Source organism: Chiloscyllium punctatum, chromosome 44 (genome assembly GCF_047496795.1).
Source record: "Chiloscyllium punctatum isolate Juve2018m chromosome 44, sChiPun1.3, whole genome shotgun sequence".
NCBI lineage: Eukaryota > Metazoa > Chordata > Chondrichthyes > Orectolobiformes > Hemiscylliidae > Chiloscyllium > Chiloscyllium punctatum.
Genome location: NC_092782.1, coordinates 62,072,799 through 62,085,686, shown reverse-complemented (window position 1 = coordinate 62,085,686; position 12,888 = coordinate 62,072,799).

The following is a 12,888-nucleotide window of genomic DNA, read 5'->3' as shown; positions in this document are numbered from 1 at the left end:
CACACACTTCCACAGCTAAATGCACACTCACACACACAGCTAAATGCACGCACACACAATCCTACAGCTAAATGTACACACTCACGCACACACTCCCACAGCTAAATGCACACACACACACTCCCACAGCTAAATGTACACTCACACAGACACTCCCACAGCTAAATGTACACACTCACACACACACACACACACACACACACACACAGTCCCACAGCTAAATGCACACACACACACTTCCACAGCTCAATGTACACACACACACTACCACAGGTAAATGTACACACACATTCCCACAGCTAAATGTACACACACATTCCCACAGCTAAATGTACACACACACTCCCACAGCTAAATGTACACACACGCACTCCCACAGATAAATGTACACACACATTCCCACAGCTAAATGCACACACACACATTCCCACAGCTAAATGTACACTGACACACAAACTCCCACAGCTAAATGTAGACACACACACTCCCACAGCTAAATGTACACACACACACTCCCACAGCTAAATGCACACACACACACTTCCCCAGCTAAATGTATACACACACACTCCCACAGCTAAATACGCACACACACACACACACACACACACACTTCCACAGCTAAATGCACATACACACTCCCGCAGCCAAATGTACACACACACTTCCACAGCTAAATGTATACACACACACTCCCACAGCTAAATGTACACACACACACTCCCACAGCCAAATGTACACACACACTTCCACAGCTAAATGTACACACACACACTCCCACAGCTAAATGTACACTCACACAGACACTCCCACAGCTAAATGTACACATACACTCCTACAGCTAAATGTACACACACACAGTCGCACAGCTAAATGTGCACACACACATACTCCCACAGCCAAATGTATACACACACTTCCACAGCTAAATGTGCACACACACTCCCACAGCTAAATATACACAGACACTCCTACAGCTAAATGTACACTCACACAGACACTCCCACAGCTAAATGTACACACACACTCCCACAACTAAATGCACACTCACACACACACACTCCCACATCTAAATGCACATACACACTTCCACAGCTAAATGTACACACACATACACTCCCACAGCTAAATGCACACACACACTCCCACATCTAAATGCACACACACACACACACCCACAGCTAAATGTACACACACACATCCACAACTAAATGTACACACACACACTCACAACTAAATGTACACACACACACACCTAGAGCTAAATGTACACTGACACACACATTCCCAAAGCTAAACATATACGCACCCACATACTCCCACAGCTAAATGTGCACACACACTCCTACAGCTAAATGTACACACATGCACTCCCACAGATAAATGTACACACACACACTCCCACAGCTAAATGTAGACTGACACACAACCTCCCACAGCTAAATGTAGAGACACACACTCCCACAGCTAAATGTAACACACGCACACTCCCACAGCCAAATCTACGCACTCACACACACACACACACCCACTACCACAGCTAAATGTACAAACACACACTTCCACAGCTAAATATACACACACACACTCCCACAGCTAAATACACACACACACTTCCACAGCTAAATGCACACACACATACTCCCACAGCCAAATGTACACACACACTTCCACAGCTAAATGTGCACACACACTCCCACAGCTAAATATACACACACACTCCCACAGCTAAATGTACACTCACACTTCTACAGCTAAATGTACACTCACATAGGCACCCGCACAGCTAAATGTACATTCACACAGCTGAATGCACACACACACACTTCCACAGTTAAATGTGCACTCACACACACTTCCACAGCTAAATGCACACTCACACACACACACAATGCCACTGCTAAATGTACACACACACACACAGCTAAATGCACACACTCCCACAGCTAAATGTACACACACTCCCACAGCTAAATGCATGCTCACACACACAACAAAACGTACACACACACTCCCACAGCTAAATGTGCACACCCACACACTCCCACAGCTAAATGTACACACACTCCCACAGCTAAATGCATGCTCACACACACAACAAAACGTACACACACACTCCCACAGCTAAATGTGCACACCCACACACTCCCACAGCTAAGTGTACACACACAGCCCACAGCTAAATGCACACACACACTCCCAAAGCTAAATGCACACACACGCACTCCCACAGCTATATGTACACACACTCCCACAGCTAAATGCACACTCACACACACAACAAAATGTACACACACTGTCCACAGCTAAATGCACACACACGCACTCCCACAGCTAAATGTACACACACACCCATAGCTAAATGCACACTCACACACACAACAAAATGTACACACACACACTCCCACAGCTACGTGTACACACACTGTCCACAGCTAAATGCACACACACACACTCCCACAGCTAAATGTACACTCACACACACTTCCACAGCTAAATGTACACTCAAACACAGACACTCCCACACCTAAATGCAAGCACATACAAACTCCCGCAGCTAAATATACTCACACACACACTCCCAAAGCTAAATGCGCACTCACGCACACACACACACTCCCACAGCTAAACGTACACTGACACACACACTCCCAAAGCTAAATGCACATTCACACACACTCCCACAGCTAAATGCACACTAACACACACACACACACAGCTAAATGCACACACTCCCACAGCTAAATGTACACTCACACACTTCCACAGCTAAATGTACGCACACACACTGACAGCTAAATGTACACTGACACACATACTCCCTCACCTAAATGTACACACACACACACACCGCAGCTAAATGTACACTCACACACACACTCCTACAGCTAAATGTACACACACATTCCCACAGCTAAATGTACACACACACCTACAGCTAAATGTACACTGACACACACACTCCTAAAGCTAAATATACACGCACACACACACTCCCACAGCTAAATATACACACATATTCCCATAGATACATGTACACACACACACACACACACACTCCCACAGCTAAATGTACACACATACACACACAATCCCACTGCTAACTGTACACTCACACACACACTCCCATAGCTAAATGTACACTGAAACACACACTCCCATAGCTAAATGTACACTGAAACACACACTCCCACAGCTAAATGTACACACACACTCCAACAGCTAAATGTACACTGACACACACACTCCCACAGCTAAATACACACACACACACTTCCACAGCTAAATGCACACACACATACTCCCACAGCCAAATGTACACACACGCTCCCACAGCTAAATGTACACACACTCCAACAGCTAAATGTACACTGACACACACACTCCCACAGCAAAATGTATACACTCACACACTCCCACAGCTAAATGCACACACACATACACCCACAGCTAAATGTACACTGACACACACTCCCACAGCTAAATGTACACACACACACACTCCGCAGCTAAATGTACACTCACACACACACTCCCACAGCTAAATGTACACACACACCTACAGCTAAATGTACACTGACACACACAATCCTAAAGCTAAATATACACGCACACATACACTCCCACAGCTAAATGTACACACATGTTCCCATAGATAAATGTACACTCACACACACACACACTCCCACAGCTAAATGTACACTGAAACACACAGTCCCATAGCTAAAGGTACACACACACTCCCACAGCTAAATGTACACACACACTCCAACAGCTAAATGTACACTGACACACACACACACTCCCACAGCTAAATGTACACACACACACACTCCCACAGCTAAATGTATACTCACACAAACACACACTCCCACAGCTAAATGCACACTCACACACACACACACTCCCACAGCTAAATGTACACTGACACACACACACCCAAAGCTAAAGGTACACACACACTCCCACAGCTAAATGTACACTGAAACACACACTCCCATAGCTAAAGGTACACACACACTCCCACAGCTAAATGTACACACACACTCCAACAGCTAAATGTACACTGACACACACACACCCAAAGCTGAATGTATACAGACACACACTTCCACAGCTAAATGCACACTCACACACACTCCCACAGCTAAATGCACACGCACACTCCAACAGCTAAATGCACACTCACACACACAGCTAAATGCTCACACACACAATCCTACAGCTAAATGCACACACACACTCCCACAGCTAAATGCACACTCACACACACACACACTCCCACAGCTAAATGTACACTGACACTCACACACCCAAAGCTAAATGTATACAGACACACACTTCCACAGCTAAATGCACACTCACACACACTCCCACAGCTAAATGTACACACACTCCCACAGCTAATGCACACACACTCCCACAGCTAATGCACACTCACACACACAGCAAAATGTACACACACTCCCACAGCTAAATGTACACACACGCTCCCACAGCTAAATGTACACTCACACACATACACTCACAGAGCTAAATGTACACACACACAATCCCACTACAAAATGTACACTCACACACACACTCCCACAGCTAAATGTACACTGAAACACACACTCCCACAGCTAAATGTACACTGAAACACACACTCCCATAGCTAAAGGTACACACACACTCCCACAGCTAAATGTACACACACACTCCAACAGCTAAATGTACACTGACACACACACACCCAAAGCTGAATGTATACAGACACACACATCCACAGCTAAATGCACACTCACACACACTCCCACAGCTAAATGTACACACACTCCCACAGCTAATGCACACACACTCCCACAGCTAATGCACACTCACACACACAGCAAAATGTACACACACTCCCACAGCTAAATGTACACACACGCTCCCACAGCTAAATGTACACTCACACACATACACTCACAGAGCTAAATGTACACACACACAATCCCACTACAAAATGTACACTCACACACACACTCCCACAGCTAAATGTACACTGAAACACACACTCCCACAGCTAAATGTACACTGAAACACACACTCCCATAGCTAAAGGTACACACACACTCCCACAGCTAAATGTACACACACACTCCAACAGCTAAATGTACACTGACACACACACACCCAAAGCTGAATGTATACAGACACACACATCCACAGCTAAATGCACACTCACACACACTCCCACAGCTAAATGTACACACACTCCCACAGCTAATGCACACTCACACACACAGCTAAATGTATACACACTCCCACAGCTAAATGCACACTCACACACACAGCTAAATGCTCACACATACAATCCTAAAGCTAAATGCACACACACACACACTCCCACAGCTAAATGTACACACAAAATTCCACAGCTAAATATACACACACACACTCCCACAGCTAAATGTACACACACAAACACTCCCACAGCTAAATGCACACATAAACACTCCCACAGCTAAATGCACACAAACACACACACACACATTCCCACAGCTAAATGTACACACACTTCCACATCTAAATGCACACATAAACACTCCCACAGCTAAATGCACACAAACTCACACATTCCCACAGCTAAATGTACACGCACTCCCACAGCTAAATGTACACACACACACACTCTTACAGCTAAATGTACACACTCACACACACTCTCACAGCTAAATGTACACACACACACTTCCACAGCGAAATGTACACACACACACTCCCACAGCTAAATACACACATACACTTACACACACACACTCCCACAGGTAAATGTACACAAACATTCCCACAGCTAAATGAACACACACACTTCCACAGCTAAGTGCACACACACATACTCCCACAGCCAAATGTACACACACACTTCCACAGCTAAATGTACACACACGTACTCGCACAGATAAATGTACACACAAACTCACACAGATAAATGTACACACACACACATTCCCACAGCTAAATGTACACTGACACACAAACTCCCACAGCTAAATGTACACACACACACTCCCACAGCTAAATGTAACACACACACACTCGCACAGCTAAATGCACACACACACACTTCCACAGCTCAATGTACACACACACACTCCCACAGCTAAATACACACACACATACTCCCACAGCTAAATGTAACACACACACTCCCACAGCTAAATGTACACACACACACTCGCACAGCTAAATGCACACACACACACTTCCACAGCTCAATGTACACACACACACTCCCACAGCTAAATGTACACTGAAACACACACTCCCACAGCTAAATGTACACTGAAACACACACTCCCATAGCTAAAGGTACACACACACTCCCACAGCTAAATGTACACACACACTCCAACAGCTAAATGTACACTGACACACACACACCCAAAGCTGAATGTATACAGACACACACTTCCACAGCTAAATGCACACTCACACACACTCCCACAGCTAATTGCACACACACACTTCCACAGCTAAATGCACACTCACACACACAGCTAAATGCTCACACATACAATCCTACAGCTAAATGCACACACACACACTCCCACAGCTAAATGTACACACAAAATTCCACAGCTAAATATACACACACACTCCCACAGCTAAATGTACACACACAAACACTCCCACAGCTAAATGCACACATAAACACTCCCACAGCTAAATGCACACAAACACACACACACATTCCCACAGCTAAATGTACACACACTTCCACAGCTAAATGCACACATAAACACTCCCACAGCTAAATGCACACAAACACACACACAAACTCACACATTCCCACAGCTAAATGTACACGCACTCCCACAGCTAAATGTACACACTCACACACACTCTCACAGCTAAATGTACACACACACACTTCCACAGCGAAATGTACACACACACACTCCCACAGCTAAATACACACATACACTTACACACACACACTCCCACAGGTAAATGTAAACAAACATTCCCACAGCTCAATGTACACACACACACTCCCACAGCTAAATACACACACACACACACTCCCACAGCTAAATGTAACACACACACTCCCACAGCTAAATGTACACACACACTCGCACAGCTAAATGCACACACACACTTCCACAGCTCAGTGTACACACACATACTCCCACAGCTAAATACACACACACACGCTTCCACAGCCAAATGTACGCACACGCTTCCACAGCTAAATGTACACATACACTCCTACAGCTAAATGTACATGCACACAGTCCCACAGCTAAATGCACATACACACTTCCACAGCTAAATGTACACACACACACACTCCCACAGCTAAATGCACACTCACACACACACACACCGACAGCTAAATGTACACACACACTCCCACATCTAAATGCACACACACACAGCTAAATGCACACACACACAGCTAAATGCACACACTCCCACAGCTAAATGTACTCACACTCCCACAGCTAAATGCACGCTCATACACACAACAAAACGTACACACACACTCCCACAGCTAAATGTGCACACCCACACACTCCCACAGCTAAGTGTACACACACAGCCCACAGCTAAATGCACACACACACACTCCCAAAGCTAAATGCACACACACGCACTCCCACAGCTAAATGTACACACACACCCACAGCTAAATGCACACTCGCACACACAACAAAATGTACACACACACACTCCCACAGCTAAATGTCCACACCCACACACTCCCACAGCTAAATGCACACACACACACACTCCCACAGCTAAGTGTACACACACAGCCCACAGCTAAATGCACACACACACTCCCACAGCTAAGTGTACACACACAGCCCACAGCTAAATGCACACACACACTTCCACAGCTAAATGTACACTCACACACATATACTCACAGAGCTAAATGTAAACACACACAATCCGCTACTCAGAAGGGAAGGGTGGAGAAGAGCAGAGCAATAATAATTGGGGACTCGATAGTTCGGAGCACAGATAGGCGGTTCTGTGGGAACGAGAGAGACTCACGTTTGGTATGTTGCCTCCCAGGTGCAAGGGTACGTGATGTCTCTGATCGTGTTTTCCGGGTCCTTAAGGGGGAGGGGGAGCAGCCTGAAGTCGTGGTCCATATTGGCACCAATGACATAGGTAGGAGGAGGGCTGAGGATGTTAGACAGGCTTTTAGGGAGCTACGTTGGAAGCTCAGAGTTAGAACGAACAGAGTTGTTGTCTCTGGTTTGTTACCCGTGCCACGTGATAGAGAGTCGAGGAATAGGGAGAGAGAACAGTTAAATGAGTGGCTACAGGGATGGTGCAGGAGGGAGGGATTTCGGTACTTGGATAACTGGGGTTCTTTCTGGGGAAGGTGGGACCTCTATAAACAGGATGGTCTACACCTGAACCTGAGGGGCACCAGTATCCTTGGGGGGAGGTTTGCTAGTGCTCTTGGGGGGGGTTTAAACTAACTCTGCAGGGGCATGGGAACCCAGACTGTAGCTTTAGGGTACAGGACCTGGAGTGTAGGGAGGTTAGGAATATGGCATCAATCTTAAAGGAGGGTGCCTGTAAACAGGAAAGTGGCTTGAAGTGTGTGTACTTTAATGCCAGAAGTATACGAAATAAGGTAGGTGAACTTGCAGCGTGGGTTGGTACCTGGGACTTCGATGTTGTGGCTATTACGGAGACATGGCTAGATCAGGGACAGGATTGACTGTTGCAGGTACCAGGGTTTAAATGTTTTAGTAGGGTCAGAGGTGGGGGTAAAAGAGGGGGGGGGTGTGGCATTGCTTATCAAAGATAGTATTAAAGCGGTGGAAAGGAAGATGGACGAAGATTTGCCATCTGAGGTTGTTTGGGCTGAGGTTAGGAATAGGAGAGGTGAGGTCACTCTGTTAGGAGTCTTTTACAGGTCTCCTAATAGTCCTAGAATCGTTGAAGAAAGGATTGCGAAGATGATTCAGGAGAAGAGTGACAGTAATAGGGTGGTTGTTATGGGGGACTTTAACTTTCCTGATATTGATTGGGAAAGCTATAGCTCAAGTTCGTTAGATGGGTCAGTGTTTGTCCAATGTGTGCAGGAGAGTTTCCTGACATAATATGTAGATAAGCCAACAAGAGGTGAGGCCATACTGGATTTGGTTCTGGGTAACGAACCAGGCCAGGTATTAGAACTAGAGGTAGGTGAGCACTTTGGGGATAGTGACCACAATTCGGTGATTTTTACTCTAGTGATGGAGAGGGATAAGTGTGTACTACAGGGCAAGAGTTATAGCTGGGGGCAGGGAAATTATGATGCGGTGAGGCATGACTTAGGATGTGTGGATTGGAAAAGTAGATTCCAAGGCAAGAGCGTAATTGATATGTGGAACTTGTTCAAGGAGCAACTATTGAGTGTCCTTGATAAGTACGTACCTATCAGGCAGGGAGGAAAGGGTCGTGTGAGGGAGCCGTGGTTTAATAAGGAATTGGAATCCCTTGTTAAATGGAAGAGGGCGGCCTTTGTAAAGATGAGGCGTGAAAGTTCAATAGGGGCGATTGAGAGTTATAAGGAAGCCCGGAAGGACCTGAAGAGAGAGCTAAGAGCAGCAAGGAGGGGACATGAAAGGTCCTTAGTTGGTAGGATTAGGGAAAACCCTAAGGCTTTCTATAGGTATGTTAGGAATAAAAGAATGACTAGGGAAGGAATAGGTCCAATCAAGGATAGTAGTGGGAAGTTGCGTGTGGAGGCTGAAGAGATTGGGGAGGCACTGAATGAATACTTTTCGTCAGTATTCACTCAGGAACAGGACATTGTTGTCGATATGAATACTGAGGCACGAATAAGTAGAATGGATGGCTTTGAGATATGTAGAGAAGAGGTGTTGGAAATTCTGGAAAGGGTGAAAATAGATAAGTCCCCTGGGCCTGATGGCATTTATCCGAGGATTCTCTGGGAAGCAAGGGAGGAGATTGCAGAGCCATTGGCCTTGATTTTTGTGTCCTCTTTGTCTACAGGAGTAGTGCCAGAGGACTGGAGGATAGCAAACGTGGTTCCCTTGTTCAAGAAGGGGAGTCGGGATAATCCTAGTAACTATAGGCCAGTGAGTCTCACTTCTGTTGTGGGCAAAGTCTTAGAGATAATTGTAAGGGATAGGATTTATGCACATCTGGATAAGAATAATGTGATCAAGGATAGTCAGCATGGTTTTGTGAAGGGCAGATCGTGCCTCACAAACCTTATTGAATTCTTTGAGAAGGTGACTAAGGAGGTAGATGAGGGGAAAGCGGTAGATGTGGTGTATATGGATTTTAGTAAGGCGGTTGATAAGGTCCCCCATGGTCGGCTACTGCAGAAAATACAGAGATATGGCATTGAGGGTGAGTTGGAGGTTTGGATTAGGAATTGGCTGGCTGGAAGAAGACAGAGGGTAGTAGTTGATGGCAAAGGTTCATCTTGGAGTGCAGTTACTAGCGGTGTTCCGCAAGGATCTGTTTTGGGACCATTGCTATTTGTCATTTTTATAAATGACCTGGAGGAGGGGCTAGAAGGTTGGGTGAGCAAGTTTGCGGATGATACGAAAGTCGGAGGAGTTGTAGACAGTGAGGAAGGATGTGTCAGGTTACAGCGGGATATAGAGAAGCTGCAGAGCTGGGCAGAAAGGTGGCAAATGGAGTTCAATGTAGCTAAGTGTGAGGTGATTCACTTTGGTAAGAGTAACAAGAAGATGGGGTCCTGGGCTAATGGTCGGATACTTGGTAGTGTGGAAGAGCAGAGGGATCTTGGTGTCCATGTACACAGATCTCTGAAAGTTGCCACCCAGGTAAATAGTGCGGTGAAGAAGGCATATGGCGCACTGGCTTTTATTGGTAGAGGAATTGAGTTCCGGAGTCCTGAGGTCATGCTGCAGTTGTATAAGACTCTGGTGCGGCCGCATCTGGAATATTGTGTGCAGTTTTGGTCGCCATACTATAGGAAGGATGTGGAGGCACTGGAACGGGTGCAGAGGAAGTTTACCAGGATGTTGCCTGGTATGGTAGGAAGATCGTATGAGGAAAGGCTGAGGCACTTGGGGTTGTTTTCATTGGAGAAAAGAAGGTTTAGGGGTGACTTGATAGAGGTGTACAAGATGATTAGGGGTTTAGATAGGGTTGACAGTGAGAACCTTTTTCCACGTATGGAGTCAGCTATTACAAGGGGGCATAGCTTTAAATTAAGGGGGGGTAGATATAGGACTGATGTTAGGGGTAGGTTCTTCACTCAGCAAGTCGTAAGTTCATGGAATGCCCTGCCAGTAGCAGTGGTGGACTCTCCCTCTTTATGGGTATTTAAGCGGGCATTGGATAGGTATATGGAGGATAGTGGGTTAGTGTTGGTTAGGTGGGCTTGGATCGGCGCAACATCGAGGGCCGAAGGGCCTGTACTGCGCTGTATTCTTCTATGTTCTATGTTCTATAAAATGTACACTCACACACACACTCCCACAGCTAAATGTACACTGAAACACACAATCCCACAGCTAAATGTACACTGACACACACACACCCAAAGCTGAATGTATACAGACACACACTTCCACAGCTAAATGCACACTTACACACACTCCCACAGCTAAATGCACACACACACTTCCACAGCTAAATGCACACTCACACACACAGCTAAATGCTCACACACACAATCCTACAGCTAAATGCACACACACACACTCCCACAGCTAAATGTACACACAAAATTCCACAGCTAAATATACACACACACACTCCCACAGCTAAATGTATACACACAAACACTCTCACAGCTAAATGCATACATAAACACTCTCACAGCTAAATGCACACAAACACACACACACACATTCCCACAGCTAAATGTACACACACTTCCACAGCTAAATGCACACATAAACACTCCCACAGCTAAATGCACACAAACACACACACAAACTCACACATTCCCACAGCTAAATGTACACGCACTCCCATAGCTAAATGTACACACACACACACACTCCTACAGCTAAATGTACACACTCATACACACTCGCACAGCTAAATGTACACACACACACTTCCACAGCGAAATGTACACACACACACTCCCACAGCTAAATACACACATACACTTACACACACACACTCCCACAGGTAAATGTACACAAACATTCCCACAGCTAAATGAACACACACACTTCCACAGCTAAGTGCACACACACATACTCCCACAGCCAAATGTATACACACACTTCCACAGCTAAATGTACACACACGCACTCGCACAGATAAATGTACACACAAACTCACACAGATAAATGTACACACACACATTCCCACAGCTAAATGTACACTGACACACAAACTCCCACAGCTAAATGCACACACACACACTTCCACAGCTCAATGTACACACACACACTCCCACAGCCAAATACACACACACTCCCACACCTAAATGTAACACACACACTCCCACAGCTAAATGTACACACACACTAGCACAGCTAAATGCACACACACACACTTCCACAGCTCAATGTACACACACACACTCCCACAGCTAAATACACACACACACACTCCCACAGCCAAATGTACACACAGGCTTCCACAGCTAAATGTACACACACACTCCCACAGCTAAATGTACACACACACACTCCGACAGCTAAATGTACACTCACACAGACACTCCCACAGCTAAATGTACACATACACTCCTACAGCTAAATGTACACGCACACAGTCCCACAGCTAAATGCACATACACACTTCCACAGCTAAATGTACACACACACACACTCCCACAGCTAAATGCACACTCATACACACACACACCGACAGCTAAATGTATACACACACTCCCACATCTAAATGCACATACACACTTCCACAGCTAAATGTACACAC